Raw genomic sequence first — 20,760 nt, 5'->3', positions numbered from 1 at the left:
GTGTTCTAGGATGTGATAAATTGGCATTTTAAACTTTTTTCTTGCCTCCAAAAATCTAGCATTACTTTATTCTTTTTCTTTCTTTCTTTCTTTTTTTTTCCCTTGGAGACGAGGTCTTGCTCTGTTGTTGAAATCTTTTTTTTTTTAGAGACAGAGTCTCACTTTGTCGCCCTCAGTAGAGTGCGTGGCATCACAGCTCGCGGCAACCTCCAGCTCTTGGGCTTAGGCAATTCTCTTGCCTCAGCCTCCTGAATAGCTGGGACCACAGGTGCCTGCCACAATGCCCCGCTATTTTTTTGTTGCAGTTTGGCCGGGGCTGGGTTTGAACTCACCACCCTAGGTATATGGGGCCAGCACCCTACTCACTGAGCCACAGGTGCCTCCCTGTTGTTGAAATCTTAAGATGAACTGCACATCACAACAGCTGCCCTCTTAGGTCTAGGTGGTGTTCCTTCATAGAATCAATGCCTGAATCAGCAGTATATAATTTTTAGGTGCCTCATCTGACCAGTCCTGGTGTATTTTGTCTTTTTGTGTGTGTGTATGTGTGTGTGTGTATTTTGTCTTTTAGCGTTGACACTCCAGTTATACTTTCTCTTGTGCTTGGCATGGTAGCTGTTTTGCCACAGGTGGACTTCTTAAGGTGGTAGACCTTCAATACACAGTGGTGCCACAATGTATGTGTCTTATTGCTGCATTTTCCATATGGTGACATTCCCTTCATCGTCTTGCTTCTGAGGCTGAGACCAAAGAGCCAAAAATGCACATCTTAAATAAGATCACTTTTTTTTTTTTTTTTGCAGTTTTGGCCAGGGCCGGGCTCGAACCCACCACCTCCAGCATATGGGGCTAGCGCCCCACTCCTTTGAGCCACCCAATAAGATCACTTCTATAGCACTGAAATCCTGACCAATCTGTGTTCTGCACTGCTGTTGGCTCAGGCATCTTTGTGTATAACATGTGTTGGTGGTGACATTATTCGACCATGGTATGGCTGAGACTAAGAACTGATGAATTACAATCTGATTCACCCATTTTGTCAATTTCTGTAGTACGTGACTTTTGTGAGAGACTCAAACACAACTGAGTTATGGCTTGTCCCATATGGCCTTGTGGGATTCTGTTCTGTCTGTGGTTAGTGGGCTTTTATGGATCAAGACAGGGCTTCTGTATTTAAGAGAAATGTTTATAAATACTTGTGTTCTAATAGATATTCAGTGTCTTAATATTTTGATTTAAATCAGTATTCAGTGTCTTAACATTTTAATTTTAAAAGTTTTTCTTAATGTAAATGAGCTTCTATGCTCATTTCAAAATAACAAAAATGATAAGCACACATATAGCTCTTACTGTGTGTGAGGGATTGTTCTAAACTTTTACACATATTAACTTGTTTTATCCTCATAAAAACTTTTATGAGATAGATGTTATTATAATCCCCATTTACAAGGGGATAACTGAGGCAAAGAAAGCATAAATGACTTGTCTAAGTTTGACAGTTAGTAAATGGTGGCACCATCATCTCAATTTGGGCAGACTGTCCCTACAGGTAGAGTTGAATTAATATATATATTTTTCGGGGCAGTGCCTATGGCTCAAGGAGTAGGGCGCCAGTCCCATATGCCGGAGGTGGTGGGTTCAAACCCAGCCCCGGCCAAAAAAAAAAAAAAATATATATATATATATATATTTTTTTTTTTTTTCTTTTTTTAGAGACAGAGTCTCACTTTGTTGCCCTTGAAGTGCTGTGGTGTCACAGCTCACGGGCTTAGGCGATTCTCTTGCCTCAGCTTCTCAAGTAGCTGGGACTACAGGCACCCACCACAACGCCCGGCCACTTTTTGTTTGCAGTTTGGCTGGGGCCAGGTTCGAACCTGCCACCCTCAGTATATGGGACCAGTGCCCTACTCACTGAGCCACAGGCACCGCCCAGAGTTAAATTAATATTTCTTACATAAAAATTAGGACTACTGCTATTCCTCTTCTTTGAGTAATAGCTCATGGGTTTGACTGATCAAATTTTTTTAACACGAGGAGGAGGAGAGGGAAAATAATTTTTTTTTAAATTCCTAAACTTGGCAGGGCATGGTGGCTCACACCTGTAATACTAACACTCTGGGAGGCCGAGGCAGGTGGATTGCTTGAGCTCACAAGTTCGAGAGCAACCTGAGCAAAAGCAAGACCCCATCTCTAATAAAAATAGAAAAACTGAGACAAGAGGATCGATCACTTGAGGCTTGGTGCCCATAGCTCAGTGAGTAGGGCACCGGCCACATACACTGAGGCTGGTGGGTTTAAGCCCAGCCCAGGTCTGCTAAACAATGACAACTGCAACAAAAAAATAGCCGGACATTGTGGTGGGTGCCTGTAGTCCCAGCTACTTGGGAGGCTGAGGCAAGAGACTTGCTTAAGCCCAAGGGTTTGAAGTTGCTGTGAGCTGTGATGCCGTGGCAGTTTACCCAGGGCGACATAGTGAGACTCTGTCTTAAAAAAAAAAAAAATGGTTCACTTGAGCCCAAGAGTTGGAGGTTGCTGTGAGCTATGATGCTATAGCACTCTACACAGGGCGACAGCTCAAGACTCTGTTTCAAAAAATAAAAGAAAATTCAATTAAAAAATAAATAAATTCCTAAACTTTTAGAACCATTAAAAGATAACTGAAGGTGTCAGGTTCAAACCTGGCCCAGCCAAAAATTGCAAAAAAAAGAAAAGATAATCTTTAAAATTGTAGTGATGGCCCAGCACCTGTAGCTCAAGCGGCTAAGGCACCAGTCACTTACATCAGAGCTGGTTGGTTCGAATCCAGCTTGGGCCTGCCAAACAATGAAACTACAACCAAAAAATAGCCGGGTGTTGTGGCGGGTGCCTGTGGTCCCAGTTACTTGGGAGGCTAAGGCAAGAGTATTGCTTAAGCCCAGGATTTGGGTGTTGTTGTGAGCTGCACTCTACCCAGGGCGATAGCTTGAGGCTCTGTCTCAAAAAAAAAAAAACCAAAGTATCAGGGTAAATTAAAAAACATCCATCAACCATATGTTGTCTGTAAGAAATTCAGGTTCGGCGCCTGTGGCTCAAGCGGCTAAGGCGCCAGCCACATACACCTGAGCTGGCAGGTTCGAATCCAGCCCAGGCCTGCCAAACAACAAGGACGGCTGCAACCAAAAAATAGCCGGGCATTGTGGCGGGTGCCTGTAGTCCCAGCTACTTGGGAGGTGGAGGCAGGAGAATCGCTTGAGCCCAGGAGTTGGAGGTTGCTATAAGCTATGATGCTACAGCATTCTACCCAGGGCGACAGCTTGAGGCTCTGTCTCAAAAAAAAAAAAAAGGAAAGAAAAGAAATTCAGTTCAAATATAATTATATAGATAGGTTGAAAGTAAAAAGATGGAGCGGCGCCTGTGGCTCAGTCAGTAAGGCGCCGGCCCCATATACCGAGGGTGGCGGGTTCAAGCCCGGCCCCGGCTGAACTGCAACCAAAAAATGGCCGGGCGTTGTGGTGGGCGCCTGTAGTCCCAGCTACTCGGGAGGCTGAGGCAAGAGAATCGCTTAAGCCCAGGAGTTGGAGGTTGCTGTGAGCTGTGTGATGCCACGGCACTCTACCGAGGGCCATAAAGTGAGACTGTGTCTCTAAAAAAAAAAAATTAAAAAAGAAAGTAAAAAGATGGAAAAAGATACACCATGAAAATGCCAATCAATAGAAAGTTGGAATGGCTATACTACAACTTGAACTTAACTTTGGAAGTCAAAACAATGTAACCTAAAAATTTGTACCCTTGGCTCGGTGCCTATAGCTCAGTGGCTAGGGTACCAGCCACATACACGGGGGCTGGCAGGTTTGAACCCAGCCCAGGCCTGCCAAACAACAATGACAACTATAACAACAAAATAGTCAGGCATTGTGCAGGCACCTGTAGTCCCAGCTACTTGGAAGGCTGAGGCAAGAGAATCGCTTAAGCCCAAGAGTTTGAGGTTGCTGTGAGCTGTGATGCCACGGTACTCTACCAAGTGTGGCATAGTGAGACTCTGTCTGAACTTAGAAAAATAATTTGTACCTTCATATTAATTTGAAATTTTAAAAAGCACTTAAAGAAGTAAAAAATAAATAACATCAAGGTTGTCATCTGAGCAAAAAAATAAGGAGGGATAAAGACAGACATTACATAATAATAACAGGGTTAGTTCACCAGGAAGTACAGTGGTCCTAAATGTGTGTTCCCCTTAACAATAGAGCTTCACACAACACTAAACAAGAAACTGACATAACTGAGAGAAGTAATAGACAAATCCACAATTATATTTGGAGACTTCAGTATTCCTCCTCAGTAATAATAATAGAAGACGGAAATCAAAAAGAAAATAGAAGAACTGGCTCAGCCATAGCACAGTGGTTATGGCACTGGCCACATACACCGTGACTGGCAGGTTCGACCTGGCCTGGGCCAGCTAAACAAAATGACAACTACAACCAAAACATAGCCAGGTGTTGTTGCGGACGCCTATAGTCCCAGCTACTTGGTAGGCTGAGGCAAGAGCATGGCTTAAGCCCAAGAGTTTGAGGTTGCTGTGAGCTGTGACTCCACTGTACTCTACTGAGGGCAACATAGACTCTTGTTTAGAAAAAAAAATACAAGAACTGAACACTATCAACCAACTTGATCTAATTGACATTTGTAGAATACCCCACCCAACAATAGCCAAATACACGTTTTGGGGGGTTTTTTTTGTCTTGAGACAGAATCTCACTCTGTCATCCTGGCCAGAGTACAGTGGCATACTCACCAAAACCTCAAACTCCTGGGGTCAAGCAAATCTTCTTCCTTACTCTCCTGAGGAGCTGGGACTAAATGTGCATGCCACTATGCCCATGGCTAATTTTTTCTATTTTTTGTGGAGATAGAATCTCATTCTTGCTCAGGCTGTTCTTGAACTCCTCACCTCAAGGGATCCTCCCACCTTGGCCTCCAAGAGTGCTGTGTTGCAGGTGTGCCAAAATCCACACTTGGTAGTCTTGAATAGAATCAAAAGCATTTTTTGTGGGCACACTGTGTATAGAATACAAAATTTGTGATTGTAGAGAATCAGAAAGGAAGTATAAAGTAAAATTTCTGTTTTGGGAAGAACACAGAATTTAGAGTTAGAACATTAGAGTTTGAAAAACAAAGTAATTTATCTATGTAAGACATACAGGAAAAGACTGGAGGAAATTTCATCATGATTACTTAACTTTAGGTGGAGATTGAGAATGAGATGGGGTAAGGGAGGAAGTATGAAAGGGAAGTATCTTTCTTTTTAAACTCTAAACACTGTAGAATTATTACATTAGAATTTTTGCCAATAAAAATATATTACATGTCTAAACACAAAGATTAATGTTGTCATTTTTGTCATCAGAGCTGACTGTGTCTTAGAATCATTTGGTACAATCCTCATGTTTTACAGGTAAAGAATCTGTCATGTTTGTGCACCAGGTCACATAATGTGGTTGCCTACTAGTACACTCAAGTCCTACAAGAGGAGGCATGTCTTCCATGCAAATCTCTGCATTTAGAGGAAAATAGAAACCAGATTCATGGTACAAGTGAAAAGTTAAAGATGCATCAACTAATTTAGTTTAGGGAAAATCTAAGATTTTGGTGGGAAGATAAATAAAAATATTTAGTTTAACCTCGTAAGTTATGTATGGCATAGTTGAAGGATCATGTTTTTAAATGAAGGTATATTCCTAAAAAAGAAAGCAGACCTTTTACATGGTAAATGTAGCTTTACATGTGTCTTTTTAAAGCTTTTGAAAGCTGTTTTCTCCACAAAAGTTAGTGGGTGAAGGCAGATGGCAAGACAAGAAATTCTTCCTGCCTAGTGCCAAAAGCACTAAGAAAATGTTGCAAGGAGCTAATAACAGGTACAAAAATGTTATAAACTTGTTGAGTATATGGGTGTGACATATATAAGCACAGGCCAAAAAGATAGTTCAATCTGAGTTTCTAATTTTCTATTTTGAAGTTAAATTTATATCTCTCTTCTTAGCATTCAGCAAATTGTTGAAATTTCATGGATTTGCTTTCAGAACTGTCTTTTAACAAACCATAGCATAATACCTGATGGTACAATTCTAGTTCTCATTTCTGCAGCTTTTCCATGCTTGCTCTCCCAGTGAATTCAAGTATTTATCAAGTGCTTAGTATGTGCCCAGCTCATTTTAGGTACTGGAGATGGACCTAAAGAGAGAATGCAATAGGCAATCTGGTGGAGCTCAGAGTCTGACAGGGAGAATCAGAGAAATACCTAAGAGAAGTCAACCACATGTATAAACAAATAAATAACCTAGGTGACGGGAAGTGCTAAGGGAAAAAAACCAGAGAAGGGAATAAAGAGTACCAAGCGGGGTGGTTGCAGTTTTAAATATAATTGAAGTCCAGGGAAGATCTGACCATGAAGGTGATAGTTAAACAAAGACCTAAAGAGATTTACCAGCTTGCCATGGTGATAAATGTCTGGGATAGAATATTCCAAGAGGAAGGAAGGAAAAGCCTCCAGTCTAAAATAGGTCTGGAATTTTTTTTTTTGTTACTTAAGGTTAATGTGAGAGTACAAACAACAGGTTACAATGTTTGCATTTGTTAGGTAGAGTTCCTCTTGTAGTTAGGCTGGAATGTTTTTTCTCACCTTAGCAACCGAGGTGCATTTGGCCAATGTCTTCTCAAGGGGAAGTCAGGGGTATTCGACCTTTTTCTTGTCTGCTGCACACTGGAAAAATAAGAGTTGTCTTGGGCCTCACATTAAATACAAAAATACTTAATGACAACTTATGAACATAAAAAAAGGCCGTGCATGCTTTTTGGGACACTACAGATAAGCAAAACAGTCCTCAAAAAATCTCTTTGCAGGGCGGCACCTGTGGCTCAAAGGAATAAGGCGCTGGCCCCATATGCTGGAGGTGGTGGGTTCAAACCCAGCCCCGGCCAAAAAAGAAAAAAAAAACAAATCTCTTTGCAGCCCACGGGCTGCAGGTTGGACACTCCTGAGTGGGTAACCCTTAGATCTAGTGATTAGGAGCCTGTGATATCTGTGTTCTGGTTTGCTGGTAGCATTACAGTATACACAAGGGTTTCATCTGTGTCCTTAATGTGGATTATTTCCCTTCATTGGTTACTAGGAATTCAGCTTTCAATTGTTTTTTTTTTTTTGTTGTTGTTGTTGTTTTGAGACGGAGTTTCACTATGTTGCCCTTAGTAGAGTGCCATGGTGTCAGAGCTCACAGCAACCTCAAACTCTAGGGCTTAAGCGATTCTCTTGCCTCAGCCTCCTGTGTAGCTGGGACTACAGGCACCTACTACAACACCCAGCTAGTTTTAGAGATAGGGTCTTGCTCTGGCTCCGGCTGGTCTCAAACTCCTGAGTTCAGGCGATCCACTTGCCTCAGCCTCCCAGAGTGCTGGGATTAAAGGTTAAGAACTTCTTTAGTCCCAGGCTCTAAGCTGCTTCCTTCAACTCCAGTAGACATTCCCTATTCCATTCTGATCTGTGGATTTAAAAAAATTATTACAGAAAAGCAGATGCCTTTAACTTTCAGATCATTAAAAAGTTATGTGAGTATTGAAAAAGAAGGAAAATAGTGAAATAATTCTTATGAAATGAATTAATTCATATCTTATTTTATCTTCTTAAATATTTAAAAATACTTCAGAGCTATTAGTTTTGTGGTATGGTAGCAGTTTCTACTGAGGGTTAAACTTTGGTCTACTAAAAGAACCTCATAAAGAAAGCCTTGTCAAGACTTCACAGTTCCCAAGAACCTGCTTACAAAGAACACTTTTTCCTGATGTGGTTTTGTCCTATTCATAAAGGGAAAACTGCTGCCAAGGACCTAAGAAGGTTAACTGAATGCTATCCTAGTGGTTTGTCCAGAAAACCATTCCTGGCATCTTTCAAATCAAAAACCTTTTTTTCCTTAAATTTTTTGATTATTGGATTTCTGTTTGAGGATGTTGCTGCAATAGGGGCAAACAGTAAATGCCTCCTAGGAAGTTGGAAAGAGAGAAATCAGAGTTAAACACACAATAGATGAAATCAGAGATGGGCAAAGTCGTCTTAAAGAGATTGTAGAATCCTCAGCCAGAGTAAGACTGAACTGTCCCCATATCAAAAAAGAAGAGAATGTGACAGAGGAGAGTGTATATAGTCTGCTGTGTAACTTGGGGAAACTAGAAATCAGGCCAATTCACTTGTGCGGTGTGAGATTGCTTTGAGTGCTATGATTCTGGTGTGGCTGGCTTTGGGTGGAGATCTGTGCCTCAAATGACTCATGCTGTGGGGCCCTTCCTGAGATCTAACAGACTGGTTTGGTCAGAAATTGCGCCGCTCTTGCCAACTAGCTTTTGGTCTAGAACACAAAGATCAGCCAGTGGGGGAAGAAGGTGTAGATTGTACCTGTCTGAGCATTCTGGTTTGTATGAGCATTAATTCATTGCAAAATAATAAATTGGCTTTTTGTTTTAAACTAGAATCTTTTGTGCATTAAATGATCATTTGATAACCTCCTGGACTGATCAGTAGCAGGACACAACAAAGATTCAAGATCTGGGTCAGGAAGGTTGAAGGCTGTACCCTACATGTGCTGATTCACCAGAGTGAATCTGTGTGCTAGGTAAAACTATACCCTGTAGTGTGTTTAGGGACACCCGCACGTGTGGTAAAGCTATGAATAAAAGCAAGGAAATAATTAATTCTACTTTCGAGAGAGTGTTTTTGGTTGGGTATGCAGTCAAGGAGAGGCATACAAGAGCTTGGGTCCAGAAATTTGAGGCCAATCTGGGCAACATAGCAAGATCCCCACCTCTACGAAAAATGTTTTAAAAATTAGTAGGGTGTGGTGAGAGACTGAGACAGGAGGGAGGATTGCTTGAGCCCAGGAGTTTGAGGCTAGAGTGAGCTATGATCACACCATTGTACTCCAGCCTGGGCAACAGATCAAGACCCTGTCTCAAAAAAGTTGAATGAATAAATAATCATCAAGTATTTTATCTCTTTAAATAAAATAAAATAAAATTTTTGCTAATGTTTTTCTACTCCATATGTCCCTTGCTAATAATCTAATTTAAGTTACTGTCTTATGCTGCGGGGAATGTAATTGATGGTTCGAATTGCCATGCTCTAAATCCCCTACTGTGTTTAGGTAGGACACTCTTTCCCACTGTCTGTTCCCAGCCAGCAGGCCGACTGTAGCAGGGACATTAAGGCAGGTTCATTACTATAAAAAAGATGACTCCTCCGATATGTGACTTTGGCCCCAGATGACCCGCATTAACTTGCCCAAAACTTTTTTTTTTTTTTTTTGAGACAGAGTGTCATTATGTCACCCTCGGTAGAGTGCAGGGGCGTCACAGCTTACAGCAACATCTAGCTCTTGGGCTTAAGCAATTCTCTTTCCTCAGCCTCCCGAGTAGCTGAGACTATAGGCACCTGCCACAACGCCCAGCTATTTATTGTTGCAGTTTGGCCAGGGCCAGGTTCAAACCCATCACCCTCAGTATATGGGGCCGGCACCCTACCCACTGAATCATAAGCACCACCCAACTTACCCAAAACTTTCTTAAGTTGTACTGCAGCCTGAGATTTCCCTCTTCAACCCTCCTTCTTTCCCTCTTTTCTCCCCAGATTATAGACCTGTGTTGTGATGTGATCATTCTTCCTGCCTCCTCCACAACTTCTCCTTTTTCCCTCTTAGGTGTTTTCCTAAATGAATATCTTGCTTCCTTACCTAATTCCATCTTTTTTTTTTTTTAATTTCTTTTATTTATTTATTTTTTGTTGTTGTTGTTTGTTTGTTTTGTAGAGACAGAGTCTCACTTTATCACCCTTGGTAGAGTGCCATGGTGTCACACTGATCACAGCAACCTCCAACTCCTGGGCTTAGGTGATTCTCTTGCCTCAGCCTCCCAAATAGCTGGGACTATAGGCACCCGCCACAGCGCCCAGCCATTTTTTTTGTTGCAGTTCGGCCAGGGCTGTGTTTGAACCTGCTACCCTCTGTATATGGGGTCGGTGCCCTACCCACTGAGCTACAGGCGCCACCCTCCTAATTCCATCTTTAAGGTTTGCTTTTCAGTGAACACAAAATAACATGATAGTATAATTCAAGTTTTCAGGTCTTGGCTTGGTGCCTGTAGCACAGTGGTTATGGCGCCAGCCACATACACCCAGGGTGGCGGGTTTGAACCTGGCCTAGGCCAGCTAATCCACTATAACAAAAAAATAGCCAGGCATTATGGCGGGCACCTGTAGTCCTAGCTACTTGGGAGGCTGAGGCAAGAGAATCACTTAAGCCCAAGAATTTGAAGTTGCTGTAAACTGTGACGCCTATATATTGTAAGGTGTTTAGCCTCATCCTTGGCTTCTACCTAGTAGATACCAGTAACATGTCACAAGTTGTAATAGCTTCCAGACAAATGTCCCATGGGAGCAAAATTACCCTAGGTGCTTCTCAAATACCTAGATCTTACCATCTTGCTAATTGTTTCTATTTATCCCACCTATTCTCCTTGCTTTTTTTTTTCTTTTCTTTCCTGCTGTCTCTTGAATTAATTATTTTTTAAAAGTGTTTTTCTTTCTTTCTTTTTTCTTTATTTGGAGACAGGATCTTGCTCTGTCATTCAGAGTGGGGTATAGTGGTGTGATCATAGCTCATCTCAACCTCAAATTCCTGGGCTCTAATGATCCTTTTGCCTGAGCCTCCCAAGTAGCTAGGATTATAGTCATGATCCACCACATCAGGCTAATTGTGTGTGTGTATTTTTTTTTTTTTAGAGATGGAGTCTCACTTTGTCACCCTTGGTAGAGTGCTGTGGCGTCACAGCTTACAGCAACCTCCAGCTCTTGGACTTAGGCGATTCTCTTGCCTCAGCCTCCTGAATAGCTGGGACTACAGGCGCTTGCCACAACGCCCGGGTATTTTTTTGTTGCAGTTCGGCCGGGGCCAGGTTCGAACCTGCTACCCTTGGTATATGGGGCTGGCGTCCTACTCACTGAGCCACAGGCGCCACCCAGGCTAATTGTGTTTTTATTTTTTGCATAGATGGGGGTCTAACTGTATTGCCCAGGCTAATCTCAAACTTCTGGCCTCAAGCAGTTCTCCTGCTTCAGCCTTCCAATATGCTAGGACTACAGGTGTGAGCCAGTGGGGTGAGACTAAATTTCTGTTATATTTCCACTTTGGCTTATTAGGTACTAACTCTGTCTTAATTTTTTAAAGGTTTCTCTAGGGTTCATGTATGTGTATTTAACTTTTACAGTCTACCTTCAAGTGATATGTAACTTCACAGATAATATAAGAACCACTTAACAGTTTCAGATTTTTTCATTGCTAATATTTGGAAATATAGTTGATTTTTTAATACAGTGCATATTTGCTTATATCCCATCTTAAATATTTCTTGGAGTTTTCTACATAATAATGACTGCCTATGAAGTAAGGCAGTTTTCCTTAATCTTTTCTAATTTGTATGGCTTTAATTTTTTTTTATTGCATTGGCTAGGATTTCCAGTATAATGTTCACAGTGAGAGTAGACATCCCTGCCTCAGCATTTAGTATTTCACCATTACGTTAGCTGTAGATTTCTCACAGATGATTTTATTTCTATCTATTTTTATTGCTAGTTACCTGAAAACTATGATGAATGTTGTTGAAGCCTGTCAAATACTTCTTCTGAGATAAGAATCCGATTTTTTTCCTTTATGTAGTGTGTGTGTATATATATATATATTTTTTTTTTTTTTTTTTAATTCTACGTAGTACATAATTCTATGTGGTACAGGTTGAATACCCCTTAGGTGAAACTCTGAAATCAAAATGCTTTTTGAGCACTGACATGACACTTAAAGGAAATGCTCATTGGAGCATTTTGGATTTTGGAATTTTGGATTAGGAATATTGCATCAATAAGTATATTGTAAATATGCCAAAATCCAGAAAATCTAAAATCTGAGATACTTCTGATTCCAAGCATTTTGGATAAGCATTGCTCAACCTGTATATTTATTAATGTATATTGTTATATGGATTGGTACTTGGATCTTTACTCAATTTCACATTACTGTGGTAAACTTCACTTTGTTGTGATGCATTATCTTTGCGGTATTTACTAATAGTTTTTAAAGAATTTGTGTTCCTGAGGTATATTGGTTTATACTTTTATGATGTCTTCATCTGGCTTTTCTTATTATAATACTACTGCCTAGAATTTAGTTGTTTTTTACCACTTAACTTGGGCATTATTATTGTTGTATTTTATAGTCATTATTTACATTCTCTCACATTTTTGCCCATTTATTTGCTCATTGTTCCTCTCAGCCCTTCCCTTGGCAGCATTTTTTTTTTCTTCCTATAGTACATCTTTCTGTGTTTAGTTTCTGTGATTAGGTCTTTTGGTGGTAAATAATTTCAATTTTTTGTTTGTGTCTTTCTCTTTGAATTGGGTAGACAAGTATAATTTTCAAGATTCACAGTTTTTTTCTCTTGGCACTTTGAAGATCATATTCCATATTCCACTGTCCCCTGGACTCCATTGCTGCTGTTGAAAAGTCTATTTTTAGGGCAGCGCCTGTGGCTCAGTGCATAGGGCGCCGGCCCCATATACCGAGGGTGGTGGGTTTGAACCTGGCCCTGGCCAAACTGCAACAAAAAAATAGCCAGGTGTGGGTGGCGCCTATGGCTCAAAGGAGTAGGGTGCCGGCCCCATATGCCAGAGGTGGCGGCAGGTTCAAACCCAGCCCCCGCCAAAAACTGCAAGAACAACAACAACAACAAAATAGCCAGGCGTTGTCGCAGGTGCCTGTAGTCCTAGCTACTCAGGAGGCTGAGGTAGGAGAGTCGCCTAAGCCCAAGAGCTGCAGGTTGCTGTGAGCTGTGACGCCATGGCACTCTACTGAGGGTGACAAAGTGAAACTGTGTCTCTAAAAATAAAAAAAAAAGAAAAAGAAAAAAGTCTGTTTTTAAGTAATTATTCATTTCTGGTGGTTTATCTTTTATCTCTGGTATTAGTATCTTTTCCTTATTTTTGAGGTTTTACTGTTTCATTGTAAGATGTATGTGTGTGTCTGTTTCTTTTTTTTATTTCAAATTAATATGAGGGTACAGAAGATTAGGTTACAATGTTTGTTAGGTAATGTCCCTGTTATAGTTGTGTCCCACACTTAGGAATTGTTCCATATACCTTTATGTTGTGCCCATTAGGTGAGAGCACATCGGTCGGCTCCTTCCTCCCTTCTCCCCCCCATCCTCCTTTCTGCCCCCTTTCACTTGCCCTTTCCCCCACTTGAATTAAATTGAGTTTTTCTCTTATGTGGGTGTGTATTAGTTCATCTACTGGCTTCATATGAGTATTGAATACACTGGATACTTGCTTTTCCAATCTTATGATACTTTACTAATGAGAATATTCTCGAACTCTATCCAGGTTAGTAAAAAGATGCAAAGTCTTTCTTTTTTATGGCAGACTAGTATCCCGTAGTATACATATACCACAGTTCATTAATCTATTCATAGGTTAGTGGGCACTTGAGTTGATTCTGTATCTTGGCAACTGTGAATTGACCTGCAGTAAACTCTTCTTTTTATTCATCTTAAGCAAAGCTTCAGCTAGTGAGCATACATGTCTATAACCAATTTTGGCAAATATTTAGCCTTTATCTCTGAAAGGATTACTTTCCCTCATCCTCTTTTTTTTTCTCCTAGAATCCCAATTATATGTAGGTTGGACTTTCATATTCTATCCTTTGTATCTCTTAACTTCTTCATATTTTTATCTTTTCATCTTTCTTTGTTGTATAGTAGATGATTTCCTCATATCTGCCATTTAGTGCAATCCTTTTTTTTCAGCTGTGACTAATTTTCTATTTATTCCATTCAGTGAGATTTTAAATTCTCTTGGTTCTTTTCATTTTTCTCTATTTCTGATAGTTGGTTACATGTCTATTTCCTTTTTAAAAATAATTTAAGCAGGAGGCGCCTGTGGCTCAGTGAGTAGGACGCTGGCCCCTTATACCGAGGGTGGCGGGTTCAATTTGGCCTCAGCCAAATTACAACAAACAACAAAAAAATAGCCAGGCATTGTGGGAGCGCCTGTAGTCCCAGCTACTTGGGCGGCTGAGGCAAGAGAATTGCCTAAGCTCAAGAGCTGGAGGTTGCTTTGAGCTGTGACACCGTGGCACTCTACCGAGGGTGACAAAGTGAGACTCTATCTCAAAAAAAAATAGTAATAATAATTTAAGCATATTTCTTTAATGTTCTGCATCTATTCAGTTCTAAATGAAATACATAGGGTTTTTCAATGCTATTATTGCTTGTTTTAGTTGACTATTCTTCATGGAGCCTACTTCCTCATGGCAGTTTCTAATTTAAGCTATTTGGTTAATCCTAGTATTTGAGAGATCTGAGGAACCTGGGTAGAGACTGTGTTCCACAGATGGAGTTAATGTTTGCCAGTGCTGGGTACGTTGGCGTGCTACCCACTTAGAAGCACTTCAGATTAACTGTCTAGGTGGAGCTTCTGGCTTTTGCAGAGAATCTCAGTTCCAGCTGCCCACCTCATCTGCTTAGCTTGGAAAACCAAGACTTCTAGGTGTTTGCCCAATAGTGGCAGGTTAGGGTGTAGCTTCAGGGCTGGCTTCTGTTCTGTTTTGGCAGCATTTTTGTTTTGTTTTGTTTTTGGCTCCTGTGGATTTTCCTTATTTCCTTGAAAACTCAGTTGTACATTTAAAGGGATGTGTTATATATTTTACTCAGCATTTTTAGGTGTTTGAAGAGGGATGTTTTTGGAGTAGCTAGACTATTGTATTGTGCAAAGTTGAAGCCTCATATTCTGTTTCTGTCTGAACTATAGTTAAATGTTGATAATCTGATTCTTGGGATGTTTTGCTTCTTAGATAAAAAAGCATGACATTTATTAATAATCATATTAAATAACATTATAGCTCAAGTCTAGCACATTGGTTTATTAAAAGCACATGTACAAGCACTGTGCACAGATATTGAGGCTTCCAGCCCACTTAAGTGATTGTTTTTATTTTGGAACTATTCATTCAGAAAAATTATACAACCATTTTGAACTTATGCTGTGACATAGCAAGATCGCTAGTGAGTTACTTTAATATCTAGCATGGTGCTTTGTATAATTACAGATTTCTAGGGAAAATATTTTTTTCCAACATCATGCTGCCATATTAAGACTCTGCATAATCTAAAACATATCATGTCACCCACTCCCTTCAAAGTAATGCCAGTGAATGCTACTAATGGTACGATCAATCTCATATTACCCAACTCCAAATCATAGAAGTCCTTTTTGTTCTTTTTCCTCTTCATAAGCCTGCCAAACTGTCCATCAATAAGCCCTTTGGATTTGTGCACGGAGAAAGCCTAAGGCACAGAGGCAGAGCAAGGGCTCTAGAGAGTACTTGTGTGTGAATCCTGACTCTTGATTCTCACTAGCTTGTAATCTTAGACAAATTACTTAATCTCTCTGGAGTTCAGCCCCTTATTTGTAAAATGAGGATAACTACAGCACCCTCATTAATTGTTTGAGGATTCAGTAACACATGTAAAGTGTTTAACATGGTGCCTGGCACAGGAGAACAATGAAGAAGAGCATCTGTTCTGTTTTCATTGTTACCGTACTCACAAGGTCTTGATGAAATCCTTCATCATGAGTTTACTGCCTTCATACGCATTCTCTATGACGCTTTTCTAGACTAGGTCCTAACTTACTCCAGCTTGAACTATTGCAAAAAGTTGCCAGCTAGCCTTCCTTCGTGGCCCCACTCTGTTTTCTGTCCTGCTTCTAATCGTGATTATCAGAAATGCCTCTGACTGATACACTGGCAAAATCAGGAATCTTCAAGAGATCCCCCTTTTCCTTCCTTCCTGTAACTTAAAATCCTATTTCTTACCTTATATCATGGTCTGGTACTAGATATATTTATCACCCATGAAAATACCCTGAAAACTAGGGCGGCGCCTGTGGCTCAGTGAGTAGGGCACCGGCCCCATATGCCGAGGGTGGCGGGTTCAAACCCAGCCCCGGCCAAACTGCAACAAAAAAATAGCCGGGAATAGCCGGGCGTTGTGGCAGGCACCTGTAGTCCCAGCTACTCGGGAGGCTGAGGCAGGAGAATCGCCTAAGCCCAGGAGTTGGAGGTTGCTGTGAGCCGTGTGACGCCACGGCACTCTACCGAGGGCAATAAAGTAAAACTCTGTCTCTACAAAAAAAAAAAAAAAAAAAGAAAATACCCTGAAAATTATAAAGTACTAGATGAAAGTAAGTTCCATCATGACCACCCCCAGCTCACTATAGGAAGCTTGTCATGTGCCTTGTCTCATTGCTGTAGCTAACCTTTAAAAGGGCTGAGGATGGTGCCTGTGGCTCAGTGGAGAAGGGCGCCAGCCCCATATACTGGAGGTGGCGGGTTCAAACCCCGGCCCTGGCCAAAACTGCAAAAATAAAATAAAAATAAATAAAAGCGTTGAGACCATGATCTACTTTAGTTTCTATTGCTATAGTAGCTTACTCGGTACCCAGAATGAGGAGAGTATTCTTACATATTTGGCAGATTGATTACTATGTAAATTACTATATCAAAGATTTTTGTGGTTTACTGGAGATATTGCTGTAACTGTCAAACAGTTGGGTTATTTTTCTAAATGAATACTTTCAAAATAAAAAAAGATAACTTGGATGGGCTGGAAGCCTGAATATCTGTGTGCAAGACTTTTTAATGAACCAACATATTAAGCTTGAGTCAGTGCTATTTGATATGATTATTGATCTAAAAGAACCAAAACATGCCAGGAATCAGTTTATAAGTCAACTTTAGGTGTATCATCTCATTAATCCTCTCAGCAGACCTATGACGCAGGTAGAATATGAACAACAAGTATCACTTCACAATGGTTGAATGACTTGTCCACGTTGAGACAGATGGAGTAAAGTAGAATTTGATATGTGATGGCTCTTCTGACTCCAGGATCCTGGGTTGTTTTGTTTTGTTTTTTGGCAGGGATGGGTGTGGGAGCAGGGAAGAGAGTTTCTTATTGAAGCTCCTTAATAAGAGTTCAGTATATTCATACTTTATTGATGAGCATTCCCTTCATAAGAAATGAGGGGATTTTGTTTATTTTTGTCACTTCAAAGTTTAAAATCCTAGAAAGGAAGAAGGATTCTGGGAAGATGGTGGACTAGGAAGTTCCAGTAGTTTTTCTCTATACCTGAACAACAGTTGCATTAGCAGCATCTGTCTGATGTAACTGTTTTGGTACTTTAGAGTCTGTTGAGGCTTTACCCATAGTAGCAGCTACCCATCCCCCCAATCCCACCCCCAGCCCTATGGAAACAACTGTGCATTTATTCCTGGGACAACTTGCATGCAGCTTGTGGAAGCCAGGATAGTTTTTTGGGGTTTTTTGGGGGGGTTTTTTTTTGTAGAGACAGAGTCTCACTTTATGGCCCTCGGTAGAGTGCCATGGCATCATATAGCTCACGGCAACCTCCAACTCCCGGGCTTAAGCGATTCTCTTGCCTCAGCCTCCCGAGTAGCTGGGACTACAGGTGCCCGCCACATGCCCAGCTATTTTTTTTTGGTTGCAGTTCAGCCGGGGCCGGGTTTGAACCCGCCACCCTCGGTATATGGGGCCGGAGCCTTACTGACTGAGCCACAGGCGCCGCCCTGGAAGCTGGGATAGTTTAAAAAGCACCGTTTCCTCCAAATATTTGGGATCTGTGCTCTTGATTGCTTGCTGACAACTATTTCTCATCACAGATAGGCAAAGAGGTGGGTGGTCATTGTTGCTACACACTGACCCCCAATTTTTTTTTTCTGTTTGGTAGGCCCTGGCCGGGTTTGAACCCACCACCCCCAGTGCACAGGGCTGACAGCACCCAGCCCAACCCCCAGTGTTAAAGTCCCTCCCCCTCCAGCTGACGTGATTTCCAGGAGATTTAAAGAACTTCCTGGGGATTTAAAGTCCCTTTCCTCCTGCTTTATTACTTTTTCTTTTTTCCCCTCTTTTGGGAGCCAGACATTAAAGAATAGGATGTTGAAAAGCAGACTAGTTGGACTTTTTTCTGTCTTCCTCCTATTGAACTAACTTTCAAGGAGGAAAGTTAGAAAGTGACTCTTCATGTTCAAGGAAAAGTACAGGCACAGAAAACACCTGAGAAGACCTTAATTTTATACCTCAGGCTAATCTTTGGCACAGATTTCCTGCAATAAAAAAAAAAAAAAGAATGAAAAATAACCAGGTATTGTGGTTGCCTAAGAGAATTGCCTAAGCCCAAGAGCTGGGGATTGCTGTGAGCTGTGATGCCACGGCATTCTATGAAGGGTGACAAAGTGACACCCTTCTTTTAGTGACAAAGTCTCTAAAAGATTAAAAAAAAAGAATGGACCAGGCCCAGTGGCTCACACCTGTAATCCCAGCACTCCAGGAGTCTGAGGCTAGGGATCCCTTGAACTCAGGAGTTCAAGACCAGCCTGAGCAAGAGTGAAACCCCCATCTCCACTAAAAATAGAAAAAATTAGCTAGGTGTTGGCATTGCATGCCTGTAGTCCCTCATACTCAGGAGGCTGAAGTAGGAGGATCCCTTGAATCTAGGACCTGAAATTACTGTCAGCAAGGCTGAAGCCATGGCACTCTAGCCAGGGCAACAGAGTGGGATGTCTCAAAAAAGAAAAAAAAAAAGAATAATAGAAAACATCAACTCAGGAAGGGAAGAATCTGATTTTGATTTATCATATTATTTGATTGAAGTGTTTCAGTTTTCACTGAAAAAATCACAAGCACAAAAAGAAAAGTGACATGTTCTATTCAAAGGAAAAAAATATATTGGTAGAAACTGTTCCTGAGAAAGACCAGATGATGAGCCTACTAGATAAAATATTTTCAGGGTTTTTTGTTTGTTTTTCTTTTTTTGAGAACAGGGTCTTGCTCTTTTGCCCTGGCTAGAGTACAATGGTGCAATCATAGCTCTTTGCAACCTCAAACTCCTGGGCTCAAGTGATCCCTCTGCCATAGCCTCCCCAGTAGCTGGGACTACAGGCACATACCACTACATCTGGATAATTTTTGTATTTTTTTGTAGAAATAAGGTCTTGCTGTGTTCCCTAGCGTGGTCAGGAACTCCTGACCTCAAGCATTTCTCTTGCCTCAGGCTCCCAAAGTGCTAGGATTACAGGCATCGACTATCACGACTGGCCTGGACAAAGATTTTAAAATAGCTGCCTTAAAGATGCTCAAAGAACTAAAGGAAGATTGGTGAAGAAAGGCAAGGAAATGGTATATGAACAAAATATAAATATTAATAAAGAGATAAAAATCTAAAAAGAAACCAAAAAGAAATTCTGGCACCAAAACATATAATAACTGAAATGAAATTTCTCTAGAGGGACTCAGAAGCAGATATGAGCATGCATAAGGAAGAATTAGCAGTGATGATGTCATTGAAGGCTGGCTCATCTGTCTACATCTCCTTTCAGAGCAGCACCACAGCATGAGGATCTTATGGAGGCCATTTGGATTCTCAAGAAGATTTCTAAAGGTGGCAAGCTGTAGCATAAATGAATCAGAATCTTTGGTTCTACTAGCTTGGACATGGCTGACACAAAAGTTTAGGAAAGCACCTGGTATTTCCTTACTGGGTCAAAGAAAATGATGCTCAACTATGTCAGAAATAGAAACAAATGAGAGAGACTCTGAATTGTTTTCACTACCCTCTGATGTTTGGGGCATGACATAGCTTGATAGAACAGCTTTTAAAAAGACAGTCACCATTCCAGTGCTTGAAGTGAAGAAAGAAATAATAAATTGATGCCAACACTTAAAAGGGCAGCACTTTAGCACCTAGACCCAAAATATGTGATTGAAGATCCAGAAGATGAAGAAAGCAGACTAATTATGTGGAATTCCTAACCTATAAAATATTTAGTTATAATTCTTTTGAGAAAGCAGAACTCAGTATTTTAATATAGCTTAATATCTAAATATAATGTGGAACTAAGTTATGAAAATTTTAAGTCAGAAGAAATCTTGAAAGCTGTGCTTCCTGAAGGTCAAGATGTAACTTTAGGGTTTAGCAGAGTTGGACATATTGCACCCTTGAACTTTCAAGATCATCAGCTACCTTTCAACCATTTAATTGACTAAATTATAATTGATGAAAATCCAGGAATCATCTCAGCAGTAAATAATATTGACAATACATACTTAAATTTCCAAATAGAAGTACTGTCTGGAGAGAGCTTGATGAATAAGGTTTGAGAAAACCATACCTATGAATTTGATTTTTTTTTTTTTTTTTTTGCCGGGGCTGGGTTTGAACCCACCACCTCCAGTATATGGGGCCGGTACCTTACTCACTGAGCCACAGGTGCCACCCTGAATTTGATTTTTCAAAAGTCTATTGGAAGCCAGTCTCAGCTGCTCACACCCATAATCCTAGCACTCTGGGAGGCTGAGGCAGGTAGATTGCCTGAGCAAGAGCAAGAGCCTGTCTCTAAAAATAGCCAGGGGTTGTGGCAAGCTCCTGTAGTCCCAGCTACTCGGGAGGCTGAGACAAGAGAATCCCTTGAGTCCAAGAATTAGAGGTTGCTGTGAGCTATGACACCATGGCACTCTACCAAGGGTGACAAAGTGATACTCAAAAAAAAAAAAAGTCTATTGGAATCTTTATCCCTCTACAGAACATAGCCATATCATAGAACTTCTCAAACCTGAGGA

At 40.9% G+C, this 20,760-nt stretch overlaps 1 protein-coding gene across 1 annotated transcript in view; it reads left to right on the top strand.

Annotated features, from left to right (window-relative positions):
- TECPR2 (tectonin beta-propeller repeat containing 2) overlaps nucleotides 1-20,760 on the top strand; it is a 140,990-nt gene that overhangs the window by 6,177 nt on the left and 114,053 nt on the right. The window lies entirely within an intron of this gene.

The sequence above is a fragment of the Nycticebus coucang genome, chromosome 9 (genome assembly GCF_027406575.1).
Source record: "Nycticebus coucang isolate mNycCou1 chromosome 9, mNycCou1.pri, whole genome shotgun sequence".
Taxonomy (NCBI): Eukaryota; Metazoa; Chordata; class Mammalia; order Primates; family Lorisidae; genus Nycticebus; species Nycticebus coucang.
This window is presented reverse-complemented; position numbering and strand designations above follow the sequence as displayed.